General features: G+C 36.5%; 1 protein-coding gene across 11 annotated transcripts in view; it reads left to right on the top strand.

Moving 5' to 3' along the window:
• LOC105496884 (WD repeat and FYVE domain containing 3) overlaps positions 1-17,041 on the top strand; it is a 307,925-nt gene that overhangs the window by 17,908 nt on the left and 272,976 nt on the right. For 5 of the 11 annotated variants that reach the window (XM_011767532.3, XM_011767535.3, XM_011767530.3 and 2 more), the window contains exon 1: positions 14,763-16,098. The gene's annotated coding sequence lies outside the window, so the exon portion shown is untranslated. Of the gene's footprint in view, positions 1-14,762; positions 16,099-17,041 lie in introns of those variants that run through there. The other 6 variants (XM_011767528.3, XM_071093605.1, XM_011767525.3 and 3 more) reach the window with 2 other exon arrangements.

Here is a 17,041-nt window from a genome sequence, read left to right as displayed (position 1 = left end):
ACTATCTAATCTGCAGTATGAAGGCTGGGTAATGTTAGTGATGACTTGATCCAGAATTAAAGATTGGGGCGAAACTGCAAAAACATCTTCTATCACAAGTCCCTATTGGTGATCTAGGATTTAAGTGACAGGAGAAGCCAGGCACTTCGAGAGCAGAGACAGACTGGGCTTGACATTCATTTACGAACTACTAATTACCGTTTTTTTCTACGTACTATTAAGTATTGTTGATCAGTAATCATTTAGTCTGCTTTATTGGCACTGGTATGGCATCACGAGATGCAAAGAACTGCTGATGCCTCATAGTAACGTCTTAACAGGGAACTGCTACTAAACCGAACAAACTTAAACACTGAAGTAAATGTGCTTTCTTGTGAAATAGGAGGATATGAAAAAGCATGTTAGGCATGGGGGTTCTCATGTCACACTTCGGAAGGCAAAATTACCCTTTTGGAATTTATTTTCTGAATTGGGTAAGAGGAAGCAAGGAAAATGCATGATTATGATAAATTGACCTTAAATTGAGAACCTCCACACCTTTCATTTACTTCCTATAAGAAGTTATAGTAGCATTTTTTTGGTTGCAGTCAGTTGACACTTACTAGCTTGAGGTGGGGAAAAGGAATTAATGGGATTCACACTGGGAATGGAATGATGGATTGAATAAGTGGGTCTTGAACAGAAGAAATCAGAGTTGCTCTGAGGATCTCATTAGCAGGAATTTTATTTATTTATTTATTCATTTATTTACTTTTGAGACAGGGTCTCACTCTTTCACCTAGGCTGGAGTACAGTGGCACGATTATGGCTCACTACAGCCTTTATCTTCCAGGCTGAAGCGGTCCTCCCACCTTAAGCCCCTGAGTACCTGGGACTTCAGCCACCATGCCTGGCTTAATTTTTTTTTATTTTTTTATTTTTGTAGATGTGGGGTTTTTTGATATGTTGCTCAGGCTGGTCTTGAACTCCTGGACTCAAGAGATCTGACTGCCTTGGCTTCCCAAAGTGCTGGGATTACAAGTGTGAGCCCTTGCACCCAGCCTAGCAGGAAGTTTTTTTTTTTTTTTAGATGGATTCTTGCTCTGTCTCCCAGGCCAGAGTTTAGTGGCACAATCTCAGCTCACTGCAACCTCCACCTCCTAGGTTCAAGCGATTCTCCTGCCTCAGCCTTCGGAGTAGTTGGGACTACAGGCCCGGGCCACCACACCTGGCCAATTTTTTTGTATTTTTAGTAGAGACAGGGTTTCACCACGTTAGCCAGGATGGTCTCGATCTCTTGACCTCGTGATCCACCCGCCTTGGCCTCCCAAAGTGCTGGAATTATAGGCGTGACTCACTGCGCCCAGCCCCTAGCAGGAATTTTTATACCTTCGTCCTAGACTCCTGCTATTAAGGTGACTTTGCTGTAAAGATTTAGTCTCTCCTTGCCTTGCATCTTCAATTTATATATTCCATCAAGAAAGGATTAAATTAGTCTCATTCAGATCAGGTGTCTGTCTGTATTAGAGCCAGGGTATGCAGAGTTATGATGTATAGCATGCCAGGAATATACTTCCGTGCTGGGGGTCATTCCCAAAGAAGGGGAAGTCAAAAGCTGGGCAGCCCTCCTAGGTGTCTAGAACATCTCACTCTTTGGTAGCTTAACCACTGCTTTTCCTGCCTCCTCTTCCCTTCGCTTTCCTCCCCACTGTAGAGATAACCTTGCTATCCCATGTATCGATGCAGTTTTTCCAGTGAAAGAAAGTCAAAAGCAAGTTGAGGCACCATATCCAGAGGCAGTGCCATAGGGCTACTGACTCTGAGTGATATCATGCTGCCTTCTGGTTCTATTGTGATTCTTTCTTGATATTTTACAACCTAAATTTAACTCCTGCCAACTTGCCATCTGCATGCTTGGAATGGAAGAGGAAATAAAGAGAAAATGTATTTAAAGGGAAAGACAAGGGTAGTTATCACATACCGGTGACTATTAAGGAAATAAATGGTGGCTACAATCCTTAGTTTTGCATCCGAGCACAAAGCCCTAACCTGTTTCACTCCAGATTGCATATTTCTGTTACCTTCTGCTAGTGTCCTGGCTTATCAGGGTTCTGTTTCTAGCAAGCTAACTCAGTCCTTCGTTCCTGAAAGGGTCTGAGGTTTGGTAGTTCCAACTGTATAGAATTGTGATAGTCTTTAACTCACATTAACACTATGCACAGCACTGCCAGAGAATACTCTATGAGATTCCACCATGTTCTTTTCTCATGGTCTTTCTAGCCCCAGATGTGTAGTAGCAACCTGTCTTCTCCTTGATAGTCAGAAGCAGTCACCTCTGTCAATTCTATAGCCTCCAGTTTTGCTTGTTTTTTTTTTTTTATTGTAATGAATAAATAAAACTCTGCTTTCAATTGAGTGAAACAGTTGTTTTGTTTCTTGGTATAAGTATTTCATTCTTGAGTGCTAAATAAAACTTCTAGATAACAGATTCCAGAGTTCTTGAGACAAGAAGCAGAACTTTGAGAGCAGATGAAATATACCACCTCCACTGTCGCAACACGGTTCCCATATCCAGTGTGTTCCAGAGATGGGAGGATGGGAGACATCATATATTAAGTGGGTGGTTCAGAGCTTATTTTATATGCTGTAGGACAGCACCCCAATTTCAGAAGGCTTTAGGTGGCGCAACAATTTGCATGTCAAGCTTCAAAATGCCATTACCTCCTCTGTGAGGACAGCTGTGTCTGAATAAGAGTCTATTTGATAACACTAGTGAGGCCCCTGGGCATCTGCCCATCACCATTTGAAGTGAGTTCCTGGATCAGAGGCCCTGTGAGTGTGATTTATATGAAGCATTCACTTAATCTTGAATGATGGTGCTGGCAGAGACAAATTCAGAATTGGTGTTTTTTATAGTGAAAACCAGCCATCACCATTTCCGTAATGCAAAGGGTTTGATATAATTTACCTGCTAAGAAGTACTCTCTGTGGGGGACTCAGGCAAATGGGTTCTCAACAGTAGTAACAGTGACGTCAGTCTTAATGAGTTTGTGGCAGATTGCCCTTGCATAACTGCTTCTCCTTCCACCTGGTGGTTTTCATGAACCTGTTGAGTAAGCACCAGGCTGGCTGGAGGAATATGAATTGGTCTATGATGTGGTTCATCGTATTCACTCAATTACTAAGAGGCTTTATATTTTGATTTGTTAGCAGAATTCTGGTGAACATACACATGGGACAGGAATTTTTTTAGGCTATGACCCTGTTGTGAGAAGTTCATTCAAGTAGCTATTCTGAGAATCTCCGTCTTTTTTTATCTTTGATCTTTTCAAGGCCATTGATCATGACACAGAAAAGGGAAGGATTATAAGCTTTCCAGCTACTCCAGGAAGTGTCTACTGTAGAAGTAATAATATATTCTATAAGTTCCCCAAACTTAAGACTTTTAGCCACATCCAGTGACTATATGTATTATTTTTATTTATTTATTTATTTATTTATTTATTTGAGATGAAGTCTCACTCTGTTGCCCAGGATGGAGTGCAGTGGTGTGATCTCGGCTCACTGCAACCTGTCTCCCAGGTTCAAGCAATTCTCCTGTCTTAGCCACCACGACTGGCTAATTTTTTGTATTTTTAGTAGAGACGTGGTCTCACCATGTTGGCCAGGCTGGCCTCGAACTCCTGACCTCAGATGATCCATCTGCCTAGGCCCACCAAAGTGCTGGGATTACAGACGTGAACCACCGCATCCAGCCTATTTATTTTTTGATACAGGGTCTGACTCTCGCCCAGACTGGAGTACAGTGGCAAGATCTCAGCTCACTGCAATCTCTTCCCTCAAGGCTCAAGTGATTGTCCCACCTCAGCCTTCCAAGTAACTGGTACTACAGGTGTGTACCACCATGCTCAGCTAATTTTTTGTATTATTATTTTTTTAATAGAGAATGGGTTTTTAGAGGCTGGTCTTGAACTCCTGAGCTCCAGCGATCCATCCCCCTCAGCCTCCCAAAAGTGCTGGGATTACAGGCATGAGCCACCATGCGTGGCTGATTTTTGTTTCTTAAAGTTAGAGGAGTGATAATTTTGGACTAATTAAAGACAAATAAATAATTCTTATATAAAGCTATTTGTTCAGTCAGCGAAAAGACATGTGGTGTCTTATTATTTGTTTTAGCATATGTATTTGACAATCAGGTGCTTACTGAAAATCATTACATGAGTTAGTTTTTCATGTAATTATTCTTAGGTTGAATTTCTTTGCTTTCCCCATCAACATAAAGTTTCCATTTAAAATTTGCTCTATAATTAACAAAAAATACAATATATCCTAATCTGGAATATTTATAATTCAGAGGTCAAATTGCAAGAGGGGGGCCTTCAACAGTTACTCTCCCTTGTTAATTTTAGGCTTTATGTCTGTGCATCTGGCAGGGACCCAATACAATGAATGGCTCATAACTGGTAGTGTAAATACTTATTTTCTAGTTTTTAGTATGTGTAGGCCAAATTGTATCACCCTTAGGCTATTTACTAGTTGATGATTTTGTCACCTTTAAAGAGCAGTTTTTTTTTGGTTGCTGCTGTTATTTTAAATACATTTATTCAAGTATAGTTGATCTTTGAACGGTGTTGCGGCTAGGGGAAGTGACCCCCTGTGTAGTTGATCTGTATATAACTGTTTTGGTTCCCCTAAAACTTAATTACAGATAGTGTTACTGATAACATAAACAGTCGATTTATACACATCTTGTGGGTTATATGTATTATATATTGTATTCTTTTTTTTTGAGACGAGTCTTGCTCTGTCACCCAGGCTGGAGTGCAGTGGCGTGATCTTGGCTCACTGCAAGCTCTGCCTCTCTCATGCACGCCATTCTCCTGCCTCAGCCTCCTGAGTGGCTGGGACTACAGGTGCCCACCACCACGCCCGGCTAATTTTTTTGTATTCTTAGTAGAGACGGGGTTTCACCAGATGTTAGCCAGGATGGTCTCGATCTCCTGACCTTGTGATCTGCCCGCCTCAGCCTCCCAAAGTATTACAGGCGTGAGCCACCGCACCTGGCCTTATACTGTATTCTTACAAGAAAGTTAGTTAAAAGAAAATGTCATTGAGAAAATCATAAGGAAGAGAAAACGTATTTACTATTCATTAAGTGGAAGTGGGTCATCATAAAGGTCTTCATCCTCATTGTCTTTACATTGAGTTGGCTGAAGAGGAGGAGGAAGAGAGGAGTAGTTGGTCCTGTCTCATGTGGCAGAGGCAGAAGAAAATCCACATATAAGTCGGCATCACAGTTCAAACCCATGTTGTTCAAGTTTACTGTATATACATAAGTAAAAGTTAACAAATTTAAGTTGAAGCTTAATGAAATTTCTCAAAATGAACATGCTTCACCATTTTAAAAAAATAAAAAGGTTAGCCATAGACTGGTAAATATACTTGCAACACATTACATTCCTGGCCAAGGATATGAACCAGAATATATAAAGAACTCTCACAATTGAATAATAAGAAGACAAAGAACCCTGTTGAAAAATGAGCAAATAATTTGAACAGATATTTTACCGAGGATATGTGAATGACAAATACATATATTGACATAGAAAGATAGAGATACATAGAAAGATGTTCAACACCACTAGCCATCAGAGAAATACAAAATAAAACCATAGAATAATAGCACTATACACTCACTAGAATGGCTAAAAATAAAATCTGATGATGTTAAGTTTGGTAAGGATATGCAGCAAGGATATGGAAGTTTCCTCTCATTCATTCCTGGTGCAATGGTATAGCCATTTTAGCAAACAGTCAACTACTGTCTCATAAATTAAAACGTATTCATTAGGAACTATAAATTCCTTTCCTAGGTATATGTGTAAAAGAAATGAAAGCACATGTCCACAAAAAGGCTAATGTTCATAGCAACATTCAAAATGTTTAATTTGCTTTACAGGAATAATGGTATTGAGTTTTCATTGCTTGTTTGCTATATGTATCCTTTTTTTAAAAGTAAGTGTTGACTTTTTTTTAAAATCAATTTTTTTAATCAGTTTTTTTTTTTTTTATTGTTTAAAGAATTCATTATATATTTTGGGTACCAGTCTGGTATGTGTTTTACAAACTCATACTTTCTCCCAGTTTTTGGCTTAGTTTCATTTTTATAACACTGTTTTGATGAGCAGAAGTTAATTTTGGTAATGTCCACTTTGCCCATTTTTTTTTTCTTTTATGGTTTTTACTGTTTATATCCTGTTAGATAATTTTTTGCCTAACTCAAAGTGACAATGATTTTCCCCGAAGTTTTCCTCTGGAAGTTTTATAGTTTTAGGTTGTACATTTATGTCTGTGATTTGGTTTGAGTTAAATTTTGTATATGGTGTGATGTGTGGGTTGATTTAATTTTTTGTGGTTTTTTTTTTTTTTTTTGGCTTGTGGATATCTGGTTACTCAAGCACTGGTTAGTGAAAAGTTTTCCCTTCCCTATTAAATTGCTTGACATCTTTGTCAAAAGTCAGTTGACCATGTTTGTGTGTATCTGCTTCTGGAATTTCTATCCTTTTCCATTGATCTACGTGCTTTTACCTAGTGGCTTTTACCACTGCCACACTATCTTGATTACTGTAGCTTTGTATTAAGTCTCGAAATCAGGTAAATCAGGTAATATGAGTCCTCTAATTTTGTTTTGTTTGCAAATTGTTTTGACTATTCTTCATTTCTTTTTCATGTAAATTTTAGAGTCATCTTGTTGATTTCCAGAAACTAAAGTCTGCTCTAATCTTGACTGGGATTGCATTGAATCTATAGGTAAATATGGGAAGAACTGATTCCTTGAATATATTGCCTCCAAATCCATGAGCATAGAATATCTCTCTATTTACTGTCGTCTTTGGTTTATCTCGTCATTGTTATCAATGATTATCTCATTAGTGATTATCTCATCATTGTTTTGTAGTTTTCAGTATACAAATCTTGCACATAGTTTGTTAGAATTACCTCTCAGCATTTCATGTGTTTTGAGTGCTATTATAAATGGTACTATCTGTCTATCTATCAATCAATCAATCAGTCTATCTATCTATGTAACTTTTAGTTGTTTCATTGTTGATATGTAGAAACACAATTGATTTTTGTATAATGAACTTTGTATACTGCAGTCTTGCTAAGTTCCCTTATTAACTTAGGGAGGTTTCTTTGGTACACTCTTCGGGGTTTTCCATGTAGACAATCATGCTGCCTGGAATAAAGACAGTTTTACTTCTTCCATTCCATTGTATGCCTTTTATTTATTTTCATACCTCATTGCACTGGCTAGGACTTCCAGTATATGTAAAAACAAAGCATTCAGTCTTTCTTCATTAAATATGATGTTAGCTATATCTGTTTTAAAGAGGCTGTTTATCAGGTTGAGTAAGTTTCATTCTATTCCTGGTTTAGTAGAGCTTTTATCATTAGTAGATGTTGAATTTTGCAAGTGATTTTTGAAATATCTATTGAGATTATATGGTTTTTAGTCTTTATTGATAATGGTAAATTATGTTAATTTTTTGAATATTGAATTAGCCTGGCATTTCCAGGATAAATGCACTTGATCATGATGTAATTCCCTTTTATATGTTGCCAGATTTGGTTTCCTTATATTTTGTTAAAAGTTTTGCATTTATGTTCACAAAAAATAGGAAATTTCTAGTCTTCTTTTCTCTTAATCTCTTTGTCTGGTTTTGATATCAAGGTATTGTATCTTATAAAAGGCTTTGGGAGGAGTTTCCTTCAATCTGGATTGAGCTAGTTAGTATAAACAAGAATATATAGTGTGCTGTCTTTCATGTAAGGAAAAAGGGAAAATAACACATACGCATATATGCTTGACTTTACAAAAAGAAGGGGTAGTGAGAAGTAATGGGGCCAGAGGTTTATGGGAGGGAATGACACTTCAGAGTAAACCTTTTTTTTTAAAATATAGTTTTGACTTTTCATAGTGTGATTTTTTCAGCATTCAAAATAAAGATGGAAATGGCAAATCTTAATCCACTGAAACAAATGAATCTGAATGTATTTTAAATTAGTACTGTACCCTCATTGAGGGAACAAAGAGTAAATCTAAGTATTTTGTTATTAATAACATGGTATTGACTATATACCCTCAGCTTGGGTAGAGGTGAAAGAGAAGGGTTGCAGGCAACTCTTGAACTCGTTCTATTAGGTTTACTTTTCATAGTGATATAGACATAGGACTTCTGGAACTTTTTAGGTGTATTGGGGATTGAGTAAATGTTTTGAGGTTGTTGGGGTGAGGGTTCTCCCTGAGGAAGGAGGGATACACAAATATGGGATGGGAGAAGGCAAAATAAATTCTGTGCAGATGGATTGGAATTGAAGTTATCAGTGTGAATTCATTATGTTTTAAGCCAATATATGTGTATATGTAATTGCATTTCCTAGCTCTGTCCAGCAAAAAGGCTAAGAGTCAAACAGCATACCTAACTCCCAAATCTTGGAATTAAAATTATGTAATACCGTTCTTAACTCAAAGGAACCAGAGCTCCTCACAGAAGTAGATGATTCTAGGATAGGGTAAGGCACATACCAGGTGAGCCTGGATTATTTTTTTTAATGCTAGAAAATAGAAACTTTTTTTAAAAAAATAAGAACATGTCACAAGAAACCTGTTGGCATTCCTACTAGCCAAATTTGAGATAATTTAATAATCAAGTAAGTATAATAATAAATTATGAACCATTAGAAATAGTAATAAATCCATAATGATAATAAAAATAAGTGAATAAATAGAGGACAAAGGAAGACTCTTTGTTACAGTAGGACTCTGAACTTTAGAGTTGGAGAAATCATCATTTTGTAGCCAGCATAGTAGATATTAGGTAGGGCAAGAGTCATAACAAAATCAGGGAGAAATTTCGATGAGAAGCAGGATATTTTCAATGTCTTAGAGCATCACCCCACAGACTGTGTACTAATTGCAAGGGATAATATAGTGATTACGCATTGGTGCGATCCAACAACAATATGGGGCAGATGGTCACCATGTGACTCCAGATAGGACACCCTGAGGGGACACATCATCTCCTCTGTAGTATTCTGGCCAAGACTGTATAACCTGAATTTAATCATGAGGAAACATTTGACAAGTGCAAAATAAGGAATGTTCTACTTTAAAAAGCGGGGAGGGAACTGTGGTCCTTAAAAAAGTCAGTGTCATAAAGCGAAAGAAAGGCTATGGAAGTGTTCCAAATTAAAGGAGACTTAGAAGAGAGAACCACTAACTACAGTATCTGACCCTAGACTGGATCTTATACTGAATGGGGGAAAATATACCATGCAGGATGTTATTGGATCAATTGAAAAATTAGAATATTGGAATATAGACCATAGAATAGATAAAAATATTATAACAATATTATAATTACTGAAGCTGATCTCTGTGCTTTCCTTATAAGAGAGAGTATTGCTAAAGAAATGTACATTGGAAGCAGAGGAGAATATATGGTTTATTCTCATTTGCTCCAGGAAAAAAGTGTATGTGTGCATGTGTGTGTGTGTGTGTGTGTGAATGCAAGAAAGTGTAAGAGAGCTCAGGAGCACAAATGGAAAAGTAAAGAGGTGACATTAGTAATGGCTGAATCTGAGTATGAGTGATTTTTGTATTCTTAGTAAGTTTTCTGTAAGTTTGAAATTATTTTCAAACAAAATATTGAAAACATTTAAAAATATCTGCCCTTTTTTTAGACTTTCCTCATTTATAAAGAGCTTGATTCTTTCTCTGGAACCAGTTTGGAATGAACATTTTTGAAATATTTTACTGTGTGTTGGTGTTATGGCCCTGCAAGCCAACCATTGTTAAATATGACAGTAGTTAGTGGGAAAGAAAGGAGTCATTCTGTGGACGGCCAGAGTCTAAAACCTAATTATAGGGGGAACTATTTGTTAATTTATCAAATTTATGGAAGTATCAGCTACAATGTCTAATAAAGTATTTGGAGGTTATCATCATTATCAATTATCTTTTCAAGAAATTTTAGAATGGTTCTTTTATATAAAAAATCTAGTTGCTGTCCCCTGATTTAGATTATCTTGTTTTATAAACTAGGAAAGAGTCCCATTTTTAGCCCTAAGAGCGTAACTGTTTGTTTATTTTAAAAAAATGTTAATTGGATGCCTGCTATGTACCAGATTCTTTTCTAGGCATTGGAACTGTAGCATCAAACTAAACAAAACCATTGCCCGCATAGATTTACATTTTCATGGAAGGACATAGACAAATAGGAACAGAAGGGAAATATACCTGTCAGATTATCACAGTGCTTATACCAAATAACACTTATTTTACTTAATAATGGCCCCAAAGCATAAGAGTACTATGCCTCATTTATAAATTAAATTTTATCACAGGTATATATGTATGGGGAAAAATGTAGTAGATATAGGATTCAGTACTATTTGAGGTTTCAAGCACGTACTGGGCGTCTTGGAACATATCCAATCCCCAACCCACACAGATAAGGAAGGATCTACTGTAATCATCTCTTGGAAAAGCATATAGGGAGAGAATAGCAAGTATAAAGGCCCCAAGGCAAGGATGTGCCTGCCCTGTAAAAAGAATGGCAAGGAAGTTAGTAGGAAATGAAGTCAGAGGTAACGGGGGCCAAATTTTATAGGTTCTTTTATGTCATTTAAAAAAAAAATGACTTACTCTGAGTGAGATGGTAAACCATTGGGAGATTTTGGGAGCAGATGTTATGCGATTTATTATTTATGTTAGGTTGTCTGGATCACTCTGGCTACTTTGATGAGAAAGGACTTGAAAATAGGACAAGGGTAGAAGTTGGGAGGCCAGTTACTAACCTATGGCAAAAATCCAAGCGAGACACAATACAGACTTTGACCAAAATACTAACTATGCAAGTGGCGAGAAGTGGTCAGATTCTCAGTATTTTTGTAGATAAAGTCAATAATACTTGCCAGTGGGTTAGAGAAGAAGGATAAGAAGTTGAACTTTAGAGGTCAAGCAGAGGAGGAACTAGCAAAGAAGGCTGATAAGGAGAGGTCAGTGAGATAAGGTGAAACCAGTAGAGTTGGTTCTGGAAGCCAAGAAAAGAAAGTGTATCAGTATGTGATATGTCATGCCAAATGCTGCAGATAAGTCAAGAAAGATGAGGACTAACAGGCCTTTGGATTTAACAATATTCAGGTAATTGATGACCTTAAGTTTCAGTGATGTGTTGTGTAGTAAAAGTCTAATTGGAGTGGGTTAAATTTGAATGAAAGTATACTTTTAGACAGGGAGTATGTTTGTGATGTTTTGCTAAAAAAGGAATCAAAGATATCGGCCATCACCTAGAGGCGTATAAGGAGTTGAGAGGTTTTGTTGTTTGTTTTCTAATGATTGGAAATGTATTTGCCAATGATTTTGCTTTATTGGAAGGAGGAAATTGATGGCATAGGAGAAAGAAGTGGGATTTCCTAGAGCAGTCACATTGGCGTTCTAGGCATGTAACATCTAGTAGCAAAGTGGAGGAGTTAGATTTTGATGTGAATCCTGAAATTCAGTAAAAGGGTACAGATTCAGGTGGGGAGGTAAATGTCATGAGAGATTCTGGAAGTTCTCTTCTGATTGCCTGTGGCTTTTGAATGTTTTTTTCTTGTATGATGCTTTTCATCAGATTATCTGGCAGGAGTCCTGGGAGGCCTTAGGAGGACTATAAAACTGCTTGTTGAAAATTTTTTTTCAGAACATTTATTTTTTGTTATTATTTAGTTTAGCTGGCTATTTTGTATAAAGTTTGGAAAGAGACCCCATAAAATCTTTTTGGGCTATTTGGAAAAAAATTTTCTCATTGATCTTCAAGCCAAATATATATATTTTTTAAAGAGACAGGATCTCGCTATGCCACCCAGGCTGAAGGGCAGTGGCATGTTTAAAGCTCACTGTGGCCTCCATCTCCTGGACTCAAGTGGTCCTCCTGCCTCAGCCTCCTAAGTACCTAGAACTATAGGTGTGTGCCACCATGCCTAGCTAATTTTTTAATTTTTTGTAGAGATGGGGTCTCACTATGTTACCCAGGGTGGTATCAGACTGCTGTTCTCAAGTAATAGTCCTGCCTCGGCCTCCCAAAGAGCTGGAATTACAGGCATGAGCCACCACTCCCAGCCCAAAGAGTTATCATTGATTCAAAGGGTCTTGGAACTTATCGGGCACAATTTCCATTTTAAATATTAATATAAGAAAACCAACTCAGAAGACATAGATAGGCCAGGGAGATACAGCTGATCATCTAGCTAAGTCTGGAATTCAGGTTTCTGTGGCATTTCAATTTACATAGTTTAAGTTTGAAATTTAGTTTTTATACATAATGTACATATACATTTAAACTTAACCCTCTGACAATGTAACTGACTTATTCTAAATTGGAGGCAAGCAAAGCCTGAAGTAAAAATATGTAAAATGTCAGGGTCAAAATGGTAACTTTAAATTGTGGTCTAAATTGTGACCTATGTAAAACTTGATTCCTGAGAATTATATTATATTGCATATTGCAGTTAGAATGTACTGAAATCATTTTGTAGCATTTGCTCTTGGCTCAGTTTATATTAAAATGAAAGATTGTAAATCTAGATTGATTTTATAATATTTTAGATTTCTGATACTTTAAGATGTCTGTAGATTACATTTATATTAAAAAATGGGTTGAGAAAATCATTGGTACTCTAACTTGCTGTTGCCAGTTTTCTGGCTGCCTGCTATTTTTGCTTCTGCTCCCTTATCTCAACAATTGCCTGTATTTGGTCAAGACTGGTAAAACCAAGTAATGAGCATCCAAATACATATAAAATACACATGAAACAATATGAAAATGGCAAATAACTCAGGAGGAAAATGGGTAAAATATATGAATAGGCATTCCATACAATAGAAAATATGAGGTAGCCAAGAAACATGAAGAAATATTCAGCATCATTAACTGGCAAGGAAGTGCAAACTAAGACCACAATTAGATGCCATTTTATACCCCAGCATTAAAAAGTTGGCATTACTACCTGTTGGAGAGGCTGTAGATGTGGTAGTTCCGCTACTACCTGTTGGTAGTGGAGTTATAAATTGCCAGACACACTTTAGGGAAAGTAAAAATTGGTATCATGATGAAAAGTTAAATTTAAGATTACTCCCTAACTCTTAGGCATGTACTTAAGAGAAACTCGGACACATGTGGAACATGACACGTGTTAGAACTTTTATAGCATAAATGTTCATAATAGCAAAACAAAACAAAACTTGGAGGGGAAAATAAGCTATTGACAAGAGAACGGATAATTAAATTGTGGTATGTTTGTACAATGAGTATTATTCTGCAGTGAAAATGAATGAACTACAACTATATGCAACAACATGGGTGAGTTTTGGAAACATAATATTGAATTAAAAAATCAAATCCTATAAGACAGGAGGATAGATTTTGATACCATTTTTATAGAATTCAGAACCAAGCAAATGTATTGTTCAGGAAGATGTACCTATGTGATATACTGTTTAAAAAGCAAAGTAATGATAAACACAAAATACAGGATTGCAGTTACAGGGAGTGGCAGGGATAAGGGAGGCAGAGCATGGAATGGAGGAGGAGCAAATTAGTAGAACAATACCAATAACTTACCCTTAGGTTCTTGAGTTGGGTGACAGTTATCTGGATGTTCATTCTATTATTTTGCTTTGAATTTTAAATGTTCCAAATAATTGTTGTATGTAGTAATTAATATATTAAAAGATAAGCCATAATCTGAAGTCATAATTTAGGAGACATGTCATTACTTCTACCCACTCTCTACTGCCACCTGAATTCCTAATAGCACTCAGTATTTCACTAGAATTATCTTGTTTTAAAGCTTTCTGTCTCTTTAAGCCTCTATGTATGTGCCATCTGGCAAGTGACTCAGTAAAAACTTACTGGATGAATAACCAGATCAATGATTTGAGGAAATAATTCAGGATATTTCTTAGAAACTACCCAAGAGGTAGACTTTTAAAGAGTACTTTTCCTTAATCTGATTTAAAAAATGGGCAAAAGATCAGAATAGACATTTCTCAAAAGAAGACATACATATGGCACACAAACATGCATGAAAAAGTGCTCACTGTCATTGATCATCAAAGAAATTCTAATCAAAACCATAATGAGATACCATCTCATCCCGTTAAAATGGCTTTTATGCAAAAGACAGGCAATAACAAATGCTGACAAGGATGTGGAGAAAAGGGAACCCTTGTACACTGTTGATGGGAATGCAAATCAGACATTATAGAGAACAGTATGCAGGTTCCTAAAAACCTAAAAATAGAACTGCCATGTGATCCAGCAATCCCACTACCAGGTTTATACTGGAAAGAAAGGAAATCAGTATATCAAAGAGATATCTACACTTCCATATTTATAAGCACTATTACCAATAGCCAAGATTCGGATGCAAACTAAGTATACATCAACAGACAAATGGATAAAGAAAATGTGGTTCACACACATTGGAATACTATTCAGCTGTAAAAAAGAATGGGATCCTGTCATTTGCAATAACATAGGTGAAACTGGAGGACATTGCGTTAAGCAAAATAAGCCAGGTGCAGAAAGACAAACTTTGCATGTCCTCACTCATTTCTGGGAGCGAAAAATTAAAACAATTGAACTCATAAATAGAGAACAGAATGTTGGTTACCAGAAGCTGGGCAGGGTAGTGGGTGGGACAAGGGTGGGGATGGTTAATGGTTACAAAAATATAGTTAGAAAGAATGTGGAAGATCTAGTATTTGGTAGCACAACAGGGTGACTGTAGTTAACAATAATTTATTGTACATTAAAAGTGACTAAGTATAATTGAAATGTTCATAACACAAAAAAATAAATGCTTGAGATAATGGACACCCCATTTACCCTGATGTGATTATTACACATTATATGCCTGTATCAAAACATCTCATGTACTCTATAAATCTATATATTTAAAAATGAAAAAGAAGGATTTTTCTTCTACTTCTAGCTGGGTTTCTGTAATATAAGAACCAGCCAGGTAATGAGATAGACCAGCAAAACTGGGTTATTATTGGTTAGGTTTTTGAATAATTACCTGTCTGTTGAAGGCAATATTACTGGTTTTGTTTGAACTATAATAATATGATTAAAAGAGTTTAACAAATAAAGTTATATAACAAAAACACATAGCTCATCTAAAAAGGTGAATGTCATTAAAGATGATGCTATTCTTTGGTTTAACATTTTAGAGTTAGAAGGCCCCTAGGAATTAGTCTAGGCTCCTCATTTTTGAATTAAAGAGCTTTAGGACCAAAAATGTGTTTGATTACAATATAGACTTGTTGAGAGCAGAGTTACTAGAGGCCTAGAAACTAGATTTCATGATTCATATGCTAATGTTTTCATATTGAAATATTGACTGGTAAATGAAAGGAAACATTTATATATCCTGTATAAGACAACCCGAATAATTTGAGACTAGAGTGTGACCTTTGAATGAGGCAGCAATTTTTAAAATTTTAATTTAGAACAAATCAATTCAGTTCTATACCACATTTATCTTGAGATGCATGACAAATACACCTAGAGAAATAGCAAGAATTTTTTCTCCAAGAAAAATGGCAGTGTGGTCTGTGATATATAAATGAGTCCTGGACCAGAAGTGGTAAGGGTTGAGTTCTGAATCTGGCTCTAACACTAAGTAGCTGTGTTGTCATTGATTCTTCCCATAACTTCTCCAGGTCAAAGTTTCCTTATCAGTAAAATGAAGAAGCGGAATCAGATGGTCTATAGAGAGCAGCTTTAAATAACTTTATATTTTTCATGGATTTTTAATAGCAAATTTAATCTATTTTAAATGAAGTGCTATATGTTCCATTATTAAACAAGCAAGACAGCAAGTAAGGAGGTAAAGAGAATCAGTAGAAAATGAATGACTCATGATGCATATTCTGAACATAAACTGAGTTTTCTTTTCCTTTCCTTCATCAGGTATAATACTTCACGTCTGCTTCAGGAAGAAAGTGCCTGCCATTCTTATCATTTCTAAGCAGGTTCATGCCAGCCCAGAACAGAGAATCAGGTCAGTTTTAGGATTGTTTTATTTGTTGAAAAAAGAGCTAGGAACAGAATTGTGATTGTCTTTGCTGCGTTATTGTGCAGCAGCAAGACCAGTGACTTGTGATTCAGGAGTTGGGTTTCAACCGTCCTTTACCACTGATGACTGGTAAGCTTGGGCAAGCCTTCTTTGCTTGTTGGCTCTTAGTTTTCTGCACCAAAACAGGGCTACATTATAATAAGTTATCTTCAGTTTCAATTTTGGCTTTAAATCAACATTACTTTTCTTGTAGATACCTACAGATGATAAAAGTCATATTTTTAAAGCATCATTTCCTCTTGTTTTTTCCTGGAAAAATCTAGTTGTTTTTAAAGCACATGCTTTGGATCTCTTTAATCCATTGTATTGTAGTTTATTTGAGTGACTAGTTTAAGGAATACACTATCTTGTGAGGCCCTTGAGAGCACTGTGGCTATCTTAGTTTTAATGTTTTACTTTGTTGTTACTAAGACGTTTATTTTTTACATGAGGTTATTAGTTTTTCAATAATGTTCTTCAGCTTTAGATAGCGTACCTTTTTGATCATGTTGGTTCTCCGTTGATTGCAAGTAATCAAATTATTGTAACCAAAAATGGGAAAACTTTTGGGAGTGTCCCAGGAGATGCCACAGGATCCAAGAACAGAAATGCAGCTGGACTGCACAATAAGAACCCAGTACCAAAGACAATAAGATTTCCTGCAGGCTCTCAGCAGAGTGTCTCTTCTCTGCATGTCGATCTCATTCTTCTCTCTTTCTTTGGGAACTAGCTATCATCACATTTCTATTCTTTGTGAGGTGAAGCCTGCTTACCACTGCCTCCCAAGCATAATACCTTATAATCCAGATCCTAAAGAAAGGCTAACTAAGCACTCGATACTAATTTGCTGGAACAGAATTTGATTCTTCAGTCAGATATCTTTAGACAA

This window comes from Macaca nemestrina, chromosome 3 (assembly GCF_043159975.1).
Source record: "Macaca nemestrina isolate mMacNem1 chromosome 3, mMacNem.hap1, whole genome shotgun sequence".
In the NCBI taxonomy this organism is placed as follows: Eukaryota; Metazoa; Chordata; class Mammalia; order Primates; family Cercopithecidae; genus Macaca; species Macaca nemestrina.
This window is presented reverse-complemented; position numbering and strand designations above follow the sequence as displayed.